The sequence below is a fragment of the Symphalangus syndactylus genome, chromosome 1 (genome assembly GCF_028878055.3).
Source record: "Symphalangus syndactylus isolate Jambi chromosome 1, NHGRI_mSymSyn1-v2.1_pri, whole genome shotgun sequence".
Taxonomy (NCBI): Eukaryota; Metazoa; Chordata; class Mammalia; order Primates; family Hylobatidae; genus Symphalangus; species Symphalangus syndactylus.
In genome coordinates this window covers 55,924,238-55,939,061 of record NC_072423.2, presented here as the reverse complement: position 1 = coordinate 55,939,061, position 14,824 = coordinate 55,924,238, and positions in this window count along the sequence as shown.

The window sequence follows — 14,824 nt, the reverse complement described above, 5'->3', positions numbered from 1 at the left end:
AAACAAGTCAAACCATCCTTGTCAGATACCAAACCCAGAATCTGCTGCTTCTTCAGAGCCTTTGTCAGTTCTCCCTGGCAATCCACTGCTTTTGCTTGGCTTTCCATGATTCTGGGTACCTCCTGCTCAGGGTCACTCTGGATAATCTGGCCTGTGCAGACTTTTTACTAACATCTCACATCCACCCTCACCCTACACTGCTGCCTCCTGCCCTACCAAAATATATTAAACCTACTTCCTTCAGCAGTCATTCTTAAAGTTTTGATTCATGAGAACTTTGTGACCCTTCCAATAGAGAACTGAAAATTTTGTACAAACATACAATTCTACTTATAATATTATTAATAAAAAGTCCACAGACTGCTTAAGGTATTTACACTGACTTCTGGTTAAAAACCTCCATTTTAAATGGTTTGACATGATTGCTTATTTAATTCTTGCTTTTTAGCTTTCTCCCTTAATTGGAATAAACACTTGCTGCTCTGCTTGCCCTTCTGCAACTCATCTGCTCAAATAATTGGGTGGGACTTGGAGCATGGCACCCAAAGATGAAACAGTTTTGAGAATCATTTCCACCTCCAAACTCCATAAAAAATAGCCACACTATCTACTCAAAGCCCACTACTCAAAGCCCACCACTCCACAAAGCTAAACAGACTTACCTTCTCTTCTGTTGGAACCTTTTGCTTTTCCTCACTCAGCTTATGAAAACTATGGCAACTTTTCCAAACTGCTCTCCCCCTTCCTATATCTTTTTGTTATCTGGTAAATTTTAAGATAGAGAGAAGCAGGGAGAAAGAAATAAACATCTTTACAAGAGCAACGTAATCTGCTTGTGCTGTATTTATCCCTCAATAGTCTTGGAACAAAATGGTCTGCTTGAAAGGAAATGTAAGAAACTTTAATCGGGGTTTTGGAACTTTTAAACCAAACAGTGCTGTCACAGCGATTGATGGTCTCCCATTGAACACTTGACTCTGTGGTTGCTTTTCTTCTTCAGCAAGACATTATAAGTAAATCCCTTTGCTCATTCTTAAAATGTGGAGATACACCAGAAAAAAAATAAATAAATAAAGAGGAAAATACCATTCCTCTCTTTTCTAGGAAACTAAATAGGGATTTGTGTTTGTAATGTTTGTGGTTTGGCAGACCCATATCCAAAGAAGAAAAATAAGTATTTGTTAGTTTCCAAGGGAGAACCATTTGTATTAGGCAATCCAACTCATTTGTCTGAGAGAAAAGCCTTAAAGAATGTAATATATTCTTTTATGATTGAGATCCAAAAAAGAGTGGGACTGAGGTCCTGGAAAGAGAATCTTGAAAGAAAAATGGAACAGATTTGAGTCCAGATACAGCTAGACTTCTGAGCCTTATCCCAATATAGGTAACAGGCTTTCTTTGTGACCCAGAAGGGCCCAGAGGCAGTAAACTGGGGAAAAAATATTTTGAGGTACACCACTTGTTTACCTAGAGAACCCATTCCAAATTGCCTCACCATGTAAGGAGGTTTATCAATGTTTCCTCATTTTGTGTCACCAATCAGTCATCTTATCACCATGTTAGGATAATTTCAGAAAAGTATTCCATTATGTTTGAAGACATAGATAAATAGTCACTATTTAGCTATTTTATTACCATGTTAGTACAATTTCAGAAAACTATTTCATTATGTTTGAAGACTGGACACATAATGGTTTGAGGGGGATGCCTAAGTTTCCAAAATGTGTGGACATAGTTTAATAAATTGATAAGTCTTATTCTGGCAATCAAAATAATGAATACATCTTTTATATGTACCATATTTTAAGAAATATACTAATGTAATTTCTACTATTATTTCCAATTCAAACAAATATTTTGAGTTAGTAATGTGTGTTAGGCATGGTGTATGCTATGAGCATGTACTACTTCTAATTCTGACAATAACTCTGAGAGTTTCCAAGGGAGAACCTTGAGATAGGTATTATTATTTTCATTCAAACTGACGAACTTATGATTCCTAGGGTTAATTAATCTGCCAAGGGTCAAACAGCTATTAAGCTGAAGAGCTGTGGTTTAAATCAATGTACATGTGAGATGCTTATTTCTACAGATAGATGCTTGTATGTTATATTGATTTTTCACCTCCAAATCAAGCATCTACTCAAGTTGTTAAGATGGGATTATCATTGTTGATAGCTCACACACTTTAAACCTCATCATATTTTATTCTTAGAACTGATCAACTTAAGTAACTGGCTATTTATGTGGTTGTACTTCTTTTGCTCATCCCTGCGGACTGGGTACGTGAATATAAGCCAGTTTTATCTCATGTTTAGGAATCAGACTCTTTGTCTTCCCTATTCCTTATAAGGATTTTTTAAAAAGAGACCATATTATTCTTAGAAAGTTACCATCATATGACTGGAGGTGGGCAATCTCACTGAGCAGAATTATAGTAGGTGGCTTATGACCATCTCTTGTAAATAGCACCTTCCAAACAGAATCATAAGCCTAAATTCCAAATCCTAAGTCTTCTTAATTGTAAACTAAAAGTAAAATTCTAAACTCCCTGCAGCCAACTGAATAGACCCCCGCTTGGCCAAGTGAACCCCAGAGAAACTTTAAAAACTGAATTTCTGGTGATGATGGGACAGAAAAAAAGACACTCCTAGTTACAACTCCCTCCCTTTTGTGGTTTAGACACAACTGACCACCCTGTTAAAATACAGAAAAGACTGACAGACTGGACCAAGCCTGTATCAGGCAAGGGATAAGTCATACCCCTTGCACTTAAAGGATGAATTATGTTCTAATCGACACAAGATATTTTCCCCCTTTTTCTGTGCTAAACAAGCACTGGACTTGAGATAATCAATCTTGAAACAGCTGCACTTGCCAACCAGTGGTTACTGACAAACTGAGGCCCCTGTTCCAAAAGCCATAACTATAGCTTCAATTGGACAAGAGACAAATCAGTCTCTTGCAATCACAGTAACTTCCTCCTGAGAAGACCACCAAACATGGACTGGTTATGACCAGTTTACAGAGGCTGTACACTTGAGTGCCTTTTTGCCCTGAAAATATCTTTTGACACATAGGGTCTAACTGTAATACATTTGAATGTTAATTCTTCACCCAAAGTTGAACACAGAATGCATGTAACATGTAGTTTTGCTTAACATTCAGGCACATTACCCCCTTTTCATGAATATTCACAGCTCTTCCTATATCCTGTTGGATATGTATACTAAGCCAAACCATTCAGCTTAAATTCCTATTACCCCTCCCTTCCTTGAAGTGCCTGCTTTCTATATTTAGCCAGAGGCTGTGTTTCCTGCCTTCTTAAGAAATAAAGCCCTCCTTTTAAAATTTTTGAGTTGATACATTTCCAGATTTTTAAATTTTGTTTTGTTTTGCGTGACATGGTCTCACTCTGTCACCCAGGCTGGAGTGCAAAGGCTGCATCATAGCTCACCACAGCCTTGAGCTCCTGGGCTCAAGCAATCCTCCTCCTCCCTCAGCGAGTAGCTATGACTACAGGCACACCCTATCATGCCAGCCTAGGCTTTTTGTTGTTGTTGTTGTTGTTTTTCATGACAGGGTCTTGCTATGTTGGTCCTGGCCTCAGCTTTCCAAAGCACTGAGATTATAGGTGTAAGCCACCTTTCCCAGCCTAAATTTTCAGTCTTTAGTCACCCACCCCTTCCCTCATTACTCGTAACTGTGCCTTTTATCTTGTTAACATCCATAACCAATGCATTGCAGAAATCTTAAACTCTAATACCAGCTGCACAACTATGTCATTCTCAATACACTTGTCCATCAAACTTAGAAACTTCCAATCCCCAGATTGTCAGGTTTTTATCCAAGTATAGTACCCACTTGGTTCTTCGTTCTTTTTTTGTTTGTTTTTTAATATTGGAATCTGTAGCTGAGCATTTGAACTAATCTGTCAACAAAATACTGCATTTTCTTGAAGCTTTACTATTTATTTGAAACTCTTCAGCAAAACCCTACCCATGGGTCATTTGGATCAACAATAGAACCCCTTTTGTTTTTTGTTTTTTTTTTTTTAATTATTATTCCCAAGTTACTGAATGCTTTTATATAGATTATAACTAAACTGACATTTATATAGTACCAATAAAATTGCAATATGTTTCAATTACAATCTTAGATGGGCCTATCAGTCATTTTACTTATTCTTATTTATCTCATTCTGTCATTCCTTTCAACTATTCCAAAAATTCACCTCTCCTCTCAAGCCGTTTCAACCTCTACCAACTTCGCTTTCAGCAGACAACCTCAAATCATAATCTTTAAGTTTGTTTTCATTTTAACTTCAAATAAATCTACAACTGTTTTGAGTCCCCCAAAACTTAACTACTGTCAATCAGAATACTTACTGATAACATAAACAGTCAATTCACACTCGTTTTACGTTTTATATACTGTATTCTTATGATAAAGTCAGCTAGAGAAAGGAAAATGTTATTAAGAAAATCACAAGGAAGAGAAAATACATTTACTATTTATTAAGTGGAAATGGATCATCACAAAGGTCTTCATCCTCAATATCTTCATATTCTGTAGGCTGAGGAAAAGAAGAAAGAGGAGGGGTTGGCTTTGCTGTCTCAGAGGTGGCAGAAGTGGAGGAAGTGGAAGGGGAAGTAGCAGAGACAGGAACATTCAGTGCATCTTTTGTTGAAAAAACTTCACGTGTAAGTGGACATGTGCAGTTCAAACCCATGTTTTCAAGGATCAACTGTATATTGTTGCCATCCTTACCCCTGCTCCTCAGTTGGAGATATAAGCTAGTAATACAATCTGCCTCATACTCCCGTGGTTCATTTGCCAGTGCCTTTGATATCAAGACCTCCTATCCTTTTAATTTTTTTAGAGCTTTGTTCCATCAGCCCAGTTCCCTCCTCAGTTGTTCCTTTTACAACCTATAAACACATCCAAATCTCTACTTCATCTTCAAAAATAGCTCTTTTAATCGTGTACCCATTTTATGCTCCTGAACAATCTTTTTGCTTTCTCATACAAATGTCTAAAAGATGTGAGCACATTTTTTATTCTCATCTCACTTTCACTCAACTAACTCCAATAGTTCAGCTTCTATCACTAACATACTCCCAAAGCAGAACTTTTTAAGGTCACTAAAGATGTCCTGATTCCTACATCCCAGGAACATATTCATCGTAATTCTACTGGATCTTGCTAATTGCATTTGCTACTTGTTCATTTCCTTCTAAGCATTTCTTACATCCTTGGCTTCTGTGATTTTCTACTTCTGATTTTCCTTGTACTCCTCCAATAATTTCTATTCTGTCACTTAAAAAAAATGTATACTCTGCCATCTCTATAAATGCTTTTTTCTCCTGGGGTTCTATGATCACCTGTTCTTGTTTTCTGTTTGCTCTTCCTCATCTGCTCTCGTGATTTTAACGCTAATCTATATTGGCTACTATTCAATTTCTATATCCACATCCTATCTCTATCCTATCTTTAGACTTATATAATAAAATGAGTCTTAAATAGTAGTTAAGAGAGAATGTTCTCCAGCCAGATTGCATAGGTTTAAATACTGACTTCACTCCTTAGCTATGTGATTCTGAGCAAATTGCTGTATATCACTGAAACTCTATTTCCTTATGTGTAAAATGGAGGTAATGGTAGTATCTGTTCAGATATTTAATGTATTAATGTAAATAAAATGCTTAGGGTAATACCTGAGGCAGAACACTTCTCCTGGTGGTGTTGGACTGACCCACTTTTCTTTCTTTTCTCACTTGTCCCTAAGAATAACTCTAGAATGTCCTAGGAATGCAAGATCCTAAGATTGGGAAGAACTGGGTGAAACAGCCCAGGCTTTGTTTTTATTTCTGTCTTAGAAACAGGGTGTCCTTTAATGCTTTGGCCCAGTGTGTCACATTGCCCTGAGTATATAACCTGGGGCCAGCTGCTTCTCATGGCTCCTCAGCCATGGTGCAAGTGGGCAGCACAGTCAAGACTCCATTTGCCCTGGGCAGCTTTCCTGAGCCCTAGGGGACTCACTCACAGAATCTTAGGATTTTGGTTGTTCCTGGCCAACTGGCTGTAAGTAATAAACTCATTTCATGTAACTTGCTGTATGTGTGGTTGTTCTGTGTCACGGGACTCAGTGAAGTTGGTAGCCAGTGCACAATCTGTTTAAAGCCTGGAGCATTGAAAGGACATGTGTGCTTAGATGCCTCACAGTTATCTCAAATTCCAAACGTTCAAAGTTCACGCCATCTTCTTTCCATCTCAGCTATCATCTGTCCAATCATGCTAACTGGAAAACTGGGGGCCATTCTTTCTCTCTCAAGAACACCTCAATTCTAATCAATTTCCAGATTAGCCTGTTTTAATCTCACAAATATTTCTTGGATCTATATTCTCTGCACACTCCTTTTCTATCTGCCTTTTTTAAATTTACAAACTTATCATTCTCTATCTGATCATCAATATAAACATTTCTAAAGAATTGTCCTAGCCCTTCTTCTGTTCTCATTCTATAGTCTCTCTTCAATAAATTCCACTCACACACAGAGATTTACTTCCTTTTTTATACAGAAATTTACTAAATTTATTTTTATCCCATTCTATTCTTCTAATCACCATATTTATATGTCCACCTGACTCATTGACATAATGATTTATGTATCTTAAAGGGATCTCAAGCTTCTATATTAAATCTGATTCTTCCTTTAGTCCCCTCGTCACTTACTGGCACCAACATTCGTCAATTTTCACAAAACAGATACTTGTGTGCTGTTCTTGACTTCCCAAACATCTAATTTATTACAAATTGTCATTTTGTTCCACTAAATACTAAATAACTCTTAAACATGTGTATGTGTCTCCATTTCCACCCCTGTCACTATAGGCCAGCTACCATCCTCCCTCAATCAAACTGCTTGGAGAGCTTTCTCAAAGATTCCTTGTGTTCTCTCTCTCCCTTTTCCAATCCGTTCTTCAGAGTGGGCTGCCCATAGCCAGCATTGTCTGAAGCTAGTAGTGTTTGAAGCTAATGGTGACTGAAACAACCCATGTCAGACTTTTCATTATAATCCTTCAATGGCTTGATATTGGTATTAGAATAAATAATAAAATTCTCAATATGATGAATAAAGAACTCTGTTACCTGACATCTTTCTCACTCTTCAGCCTTATTTTGCCTCTAGCCATGTTTGATTCTGTGTAACACAACACTTTCTGTATTGTAGCTTCATTAACACTTTTCACCAGACCTCAGTTATAGCATGTTACCTCCAACTGTAGAGACTTCCCATTGAACACCTTGTTTCAGCCATCACTTGTGCTCTTCTCCGCTTCTCATGGCATGGTCAGCACATGCTTTGATCAGCTTTCAGCAGGTGTATTTGACAGAACTCACTGTCTAGGGCCTTCCCTAAAGCCAGCATTTGAATACTCATAGGGAGAATTCTGAAATGCACTTCAGAAGATCACAGCAGTATCACATACTAGTTGCTTCCCATGGAACCAACACGATAATGTTTCTTTCTATTGATTGGACTTTTCTCTGTCTTTGTTTTCATTCTCTATTCCCTCACTTATCCTCCCTGGGATCACTAAGAAAAATACCTGCAAGGAGGTATTTGCCCCAGGCATTCCTCTGAAGGTAATTCCGGCTAACACACACACGCTACTCCCTATGGTTGGAATCTTTCCACCACCACCTTCAGGAATTAACACTCAGTAATGCTTTGGATCTTGCCATGAAGATCTTCACTATCTCAATACTCCCATCTCCCCTTCCCCCATCACAACTAAGCTGCCATTGCTTATGTAAGATAAATTATATAAAAAAAATAGATGTGGTTGTGTTCTAATAAGGCTTATTTACAAAAACAAGTATCTAGTAGTTTTCTAGACCTGCCATGACAAAGTGGCAAGAACTGGTGTTTTTAAGCAATGGAAATTTATTGTCTCAAAATTCTGAAGTAGAGATGTTTGAAATCAAGGTGTTAGCAGGGCAATGTTCTCTATGAGGGAGCTAGAGGACACTTTCTTGCTTTTTCTTGCTTCTGGTATTTGCCAGAAATCCTCACAATTCTTTGGCTTATAGATGCATCACTTCAGTCACACAGCAGTCTTAGCCTGTGGGTCTTCATGTAATTTTCCCTCTGTGCTTGTCTGTTTCTGTATCCCTATAAACATTTTTTTTTAATAGAGACACTGGTCATACTGAATTAGGGCATACCTAATAACCTCACCTTAACTTGACTACTTCTGCAAAGACCCTTTTTCCAACTAAGGTCACATTCTGAGGTACTGAGGATTAGGACTTCAACATATCATTTTTAGAGGACACAGTTCAACCCATAACAAAGCTGCAAGTCAGATTTGGCCTGGGAACTGTAGTTTGCCAATTCCTAATTTATGTGATTTCCTTTTAAAATCTGTCTCTCTCACAACGCTAAAATGGTCATGAGAACAGGGAATGTGTCCAATGTTGTTTAACATTGTATTTCCAGGAGTTAGGTTGTGAGTGACAAAAATAAAACACTCAATAAATTTAAGTGCAAAAGTGTCATAATTCAATCCCCCAAAACTCACACTAGATTACAAGGGAGGTGCCCTAAGTGCTGCCCTTGACTACATTTCAGTTTTTTTAAAATTCATAGTCTATCAAACAGATAGAGTTGCCTTTCTTGAATACCAAATTAATACATTTTCTGCCCTATATAAAATTTCAACTTGTTTATATCTCTATGGATAAATTCTAAAGTTTTTAAGATGGCATACAAAGTTGTCTATTTTGTGAATATTGGCTATCTGGCGAGACTTATCATCTATCATTCTCTGAAGTAGGTGAAATATACCAAGCTAGTCTATATTTTAGACTTTTGATTTAGGTTGCTCTCTAGGACTGGAATTCTTGGCCTACCCCTTTGGTCTAATCACCAATTAAAGCAAGAGTTGACTCTGATATTATATATCCCAAGAGATTTTTTTCTAGTTTTCCAATGATGGGTTAAGTACACATCTTTATTATTCCTACAAATATTTTATACATATTTGTCACTGTACTTCCCATAATATTTTTAAGTCATTTGTTTCTACTTTTGTCACTACTAAACCATAAATTTCTTAAGATTTTATTATCTATCTTCATGGTACTTTATATATTCTTGGCACAAGGTAGGCATGTTAAGTAAATGTTTATTGAGTAAATAAACACTTAATGAAAGAGGATAGAGTATTGGTTTTAAGTTTTAAACATTTACAGAATCTCCCACCATGTGCACCTGACAACTCGAAGTGAGATAGGACAGAGAGCATTAAAGTTTGACTTTCCTCATCTTTAGATGTTCAAAACTATTTCTTCCAACAAATCCTTTTTACATGGCTGGCCAGCAGGGACAACCAGATAAAGTTACTTCCCAAACATAGAAAGACTAGACGAAAAGTAATATGTCAATGCAGAGGGAAATAATGTGTGCTAAGTCCAGACCTTCAGCATTCTGAGCTGGACACCACCTCTTACCTCTTTTTCATGCTTGTGTGTTAACTTCTAAGGTAATTCCATTGTTCTCTCATCTTCAGTAATCTAAATAAGCAGCATTGATACAACTGACAAAAGATATTTTAGAAGTTTCTAATCGCCAATGAGTTGATTTTTCATCTTACATAAATAAATTAGAGAAATACTGTAAGAGCTAAAAATAAAATGACAGGAACATAATTTTTTTAACAATTATTTTAGGTTCAGGGCACATGTGAAGGTTTGTTATATAGGTAAACTTGTGTCACGAGGTTTGTTTTACAGATTATTTCATCACCCAGGTATTAAGCCTAGTATCCAATAGTTATTTTTTTCTGCTCTTTTCCTCCTCCCACCGTCCACCCTCAAGTAGACCCCAGTGAGGGACATAAAGTTTTAAAAATGAAAAATATAAGATGGAAAAACAATTGGCTTTGAACAGCTCTCAGATATTTTCCTACCAGTGTGCATTTTAACTTGCGAATAGAAATATTTTTGACAATTTTCAGTTACAGACAGGCCACTTACCAAATATTATCTATTTGTGAAGAAGCAATCATGAAAGGCCACTTCATGGTATAGAGTCAGAATTAACTAGGGAATCACAGTTGACATTCAGTGTTATGCAGAGCAGAAAGAAATATGCTGAAAGGCTATATTTTGAAGTTTGTATATTGTACTGAAAAGAAGAATATAAAAATACAGATGCTCCAAAAGAAATAAATCTTTTCAGGAAAAAATGCACCACCTATGATATAAATATGTTTTCATTCAACCAGTAAAAATACTTTAGATAGACAGAGGGAAACAAATCCCAGGGATATTTTTTCTTTTTAGAAATTCCATTTTTTTTTCAATAATAAAGAAGTCAAAGACCAAGTATAAAGGTCCAATTCTGTCCAAAGTATATAATTTTATAAGCCAAAGCAAGGCTTTATAAAATACTTTCTTTGTACTTATTTGACTGTTTCTACAAAGGGAACTCATATTTGGCTCTTTATTTTCTTTTATAATAACCTGGGAAAACGATAAAAGACAAAAATGATGAAAGCTGCTAAAGCTTTGGAAACATTATTTTAAAATGGTTTTTTCATCAACTTCCATATACCCATGCAAGTGGCACTTTGTCAAAGTAATCTATTAACTGTATGAATAGACTTGCTACAGGAGACCTCATGTTAATTCCTTAAAATTAAGAATTTATTTATGCATATGTATATATACTTGGACACATTGGTCTTTTAAAAAATTATCTATAGAATTTTTTTAGAATGTCATTTCTTTCTACTCACATTAATACAATTCAACAGCATGCTGGTTTTCAGTGTTCTGCGATTGTGTTTATTATTCATTTTGGTGTGTATTTAGTTGCACATCAATTAGTTTCTAGAGTGCTAAGAGTTGGATGAAGTCAAAAGACATCAGTGATGGCATGGAAGTGTGTCTGAACATCTGCCTGTGCTTACATTCTCCAAAGCAAATGTTAGTCAACTTTTTAATAATTTTTCTTAAACTTTTGTTTTAGGTACGGGGTACACGTGCAGCTCTGTTAAATAGGTAAACTCGTGTCATGGGGGTTTGTTGTACAGATTACTTTGTCAGCTGAATACTAAGCCTAGTACTAAATAGTTACTTTTCCTGCTTTTCTTCCTTTTTGCACCCTACAGCCTCAGGTAGGCCCCAGTGTCTGTTTTTCCCCTTTTTGAGTCTGTATGTTCTCATCATTTAGCACACTTTTATAAGTGAGAATGTGTGGTATTTGGTTTTCTGTTCCTGCGTTTGTTTGCTAAGGATAATGGCCTCCAGCGCCATCCGTGTTTCTGCAAAGGACGTGATCTCATTATTTTTTATGGCTGCAAAGTATTCCACGGTGTATATGTACCACATTTTTGTTATCCAGTCCTCCACTGATAGCCATATAGATTAATTCCATGTCTTTGCTATTATGAATAGGGCTGCAGTGAAGATACATGTGCATGTGTCTTTATGATAAAACAATATATATTCCTTCGAGGTATATATCCAGTAATGGGATTGCTGGGTCAAATGGTTATGTTTTTAGTTCTTGGAGGAATCACCACACTGCTTTCCACAGTGGTTGAACTAATTTACACTCCTGCCAACAGTGTATAAGTGTTCCCTTTTCTTCACAACCTTGCCAGCATCTATTATTTTTTGACTTTTTAATAATAGCCATTCTGAAGGTTGTGAGATAATATCTAATTATGGTTTTCATTTGTGTTTCTCTAATGATCAGTGATACTGAGCTTTTTTTCATATGCTTTTTGGCCACAGGTTTGTCTTTTGAAAGTGTCTGTTCAGGTCATTTACTCACTTTTAAAGGAATTGGTTTTCTCTTGAAATTGCTTCAAGTTCCTTATAGTTGCTGGATATTAGAGACCTTTGATAGGTACATAGTTTGTGAATATTTTCTTCCATTCTGTAGATTGTCTCTTTACTGTATTGAAAGTGTCTTTTGCTGTGCAGAAGCTCAAATAATTAGATTTCATTTGTCCATTTTTGCTTTGTTACAATTACTTTTAGTTTGTCAAGAAATCATTGCATGCTTCTATGTCCAGAATGGTATTGCCTAGGTTGTCTTCCAGGGTTTTTATAGTTTTGGATTTTACCTTTAAGTCTTTAATCTATCTTGAATTAATTTTTGTATATGGTGTAAGGAAAGAATCCAGTTTCAATCTTCTGCATATGCCTGGCCAGTTATCCCAGCACCATTAATTGAATCCATTTCAGGGACGCCAGTGACTTGTAGATTCATTCTCTTTACATAATCCCATATTTCTCAAAGGTTTTGTTTGTTTCTTTTTATTATTTTCTCAATTCTTTTGTGACTGTCTTATTTCAGAGAGCCAGTCTTTAAGCTCTGAGATTCTTTCCTCAGTTTAGTCTATTCTGCTATTAATAGTTGTGATTGCATTGTGAAATTATTGTAGAGTGTTTTTCAGCTCTATCAGGTTAGTTATGTTCTTTTATTTACTGGCTATTTTGTCTGTAAGCTCTTGTATCATTTTATTGTGATTCCTAGCTTCCTTGGATTGGATTTCAACATTCTTCTGAATCTCAGTGATCTTTACTCCTATTCATATTCTAAATTCTATTTCTGTCATTTTAGCCATTTCAGCCCAGTTAAGAACCCTTGCTGGAGAACTAATGTGGTCATCTGGAGGAAAGATGGCACTCTGGCTTTCTGAATTGTCAGAGTTATTGGGCTGATTATTTCACATCCTTTTGGGCTGGTGTTCCTTCAGTCTTTGAAGTTGCTGTCCTTTGGGTGAGGTTTTTTTTTTTTTTTTTTTTTTTTAATTCTATTTGATGAACTTCAGGATCTGATTGTGTTATAAGGTGGGTTTGGTCAACAAGTTTCATTATTGGAAGATTTTAGGGGGCCAAGCTTCAGCTCAGGATTCCTGAATTGTATAGACTGCATGCTCTAACTCTGGGGGACTGGCATAGGGCACCAGCTTTTTTCTCTGGCTCCTCTAGGTTAGAAACCTGATGTGTTAGAGAGGCTGAATTGCTCCCAGACTGCTGGTCACAACACTCCAGTGGATGGTGTGAGCCAAAGCACTTTGTAGGGCAGTGGCAATGGGATCTGTATTTACTGGTGCAAGCAGCAGTGGCTAGTGGCAGCATGGCAGGGTGTGCACTTGTCAGCTATGGCAGTGTGCTAACAGGTGCCAGGGTGCTGACTTTCATGTAGGTGTTCACAGCAACAACATTGGCAGTATGGCTTGAGATGGGGCCCTCATTGGCAACTATGTATATGGTTGCACCAGTGGTGGTGTTAACACAGGGGTGGGCCCCTCATAGATGCAGAACTGTGTGCAACCTTTGTGCACATTCATGCTGGCAGGTTGCTGCTCAGGTCAGGGGTGGGTACATTGTTTTCCATGCCTATTTTTGTGCCAGTGGCAGTGTCAACATAGTGGTGGGGCACTGGGGTGGCCAAGGCTGTCAGGCTCCTTGCTTGGCAATGCCCCAACAATAATGATGATGTGGTGAGGGGAGCAGGGGCATGGTTCACTCATGCCAGCAGCAGTGGCATGGCAGGGTACATGCGTACATGCACACTGGCAGGGCAAGGAAGGGAAGGTCTGCCTTTGCCCACATCTGTGCAGGCAAAGCAATGTAGGAGGTGTCCACGGGTGACTCCCTGCAGAGAAAACTGACACAGAGGAGACTACAGTAGAGGGAGGATGCAGGCAGGCTGGTGAACATCTTCTAGGGCTGCTCTGCTGGAGGACTCTTCCAGTCACATGTAGTCCACCAGGGCAGGATCTATGATGCAAGCCCCCAGGAGGTACCTGGGGGCTGCACTGCAAAGAAATACATCCAGGCTGAGGCCTGGGAAGAGGCCAGCAGACTGAGAGGTCCTCAGTTTGGGCTGGCCCTGTCTCAAAGGCAAGACTGCCCTGCAGAGTTCAAATCTGACAGTTCTCCTAGGCCTAAAGTCTCCTATGGGAACAAGTCAAGCCTAGGAAGACGGGCATCTCTGGCCATGCTCCAAAACAGATGCTCCTGCACCAAACCCTTTGGGCTTCACAATGGCTGGAATTCTGCTCCTATCACTTCTCTGAGCAGCTTTCCCTGTCAACTCTAGTATCTGTAGGAGTTGTTGGGTCTCCTCCTGCCAAGATTCTAGAGGCCTGGGGCAAGAGGGAGTTGGTTCTTGCTTGTTCAACTCACTCCCTCCACAGGAGCCATTGGGGGCCAATAACCAGTCCTAGGATGCAGTAGCCCCATGCAGTGTTCCCAGCTTCCTCCCCTATCAGCCCAGTATCAATGTCTTCCCTCCATCTGCTCTCAGTGCCTTCCCTCTGAAGATCTGCTAGACGTGCACCACTTTTCCCCATGCCCCGGTCCTTCAGTGGGAGATGTTCCTCTTGGCTGCATCTAATCAACAATCTTAGAGGAGGTCCCAAAATGCATATTTCACACACCTGTCTGAAATGAAACTGGTTTTTAGAACAATGTTTCCTACGTCAGAGAGAAGTCTCATTGTGTGGAAGGGTGGCATGAACAGGTGTCAGAAGTCTGAAGGCTGGAGGGCGAGCAGCGGCACTGTGGGTTTGGTGGCAGCTGTGTGACTGTGGTGGGCGGTGGGAGCTGGCCTGGCAGGTGGGTGGGCACATGCACTGGGCAAGAAGCTGAGACACAGGGGCCACCTGTGCAGAGTCACAATCTCCAGCACCAGCAGCAGAGGCAGCACTGCACCTCACTTTTTAATAATTTCTTTAAAAGTTGTATGTAATACTCATCAATTCTGTAAGTTTAATTAAATGGTAATTA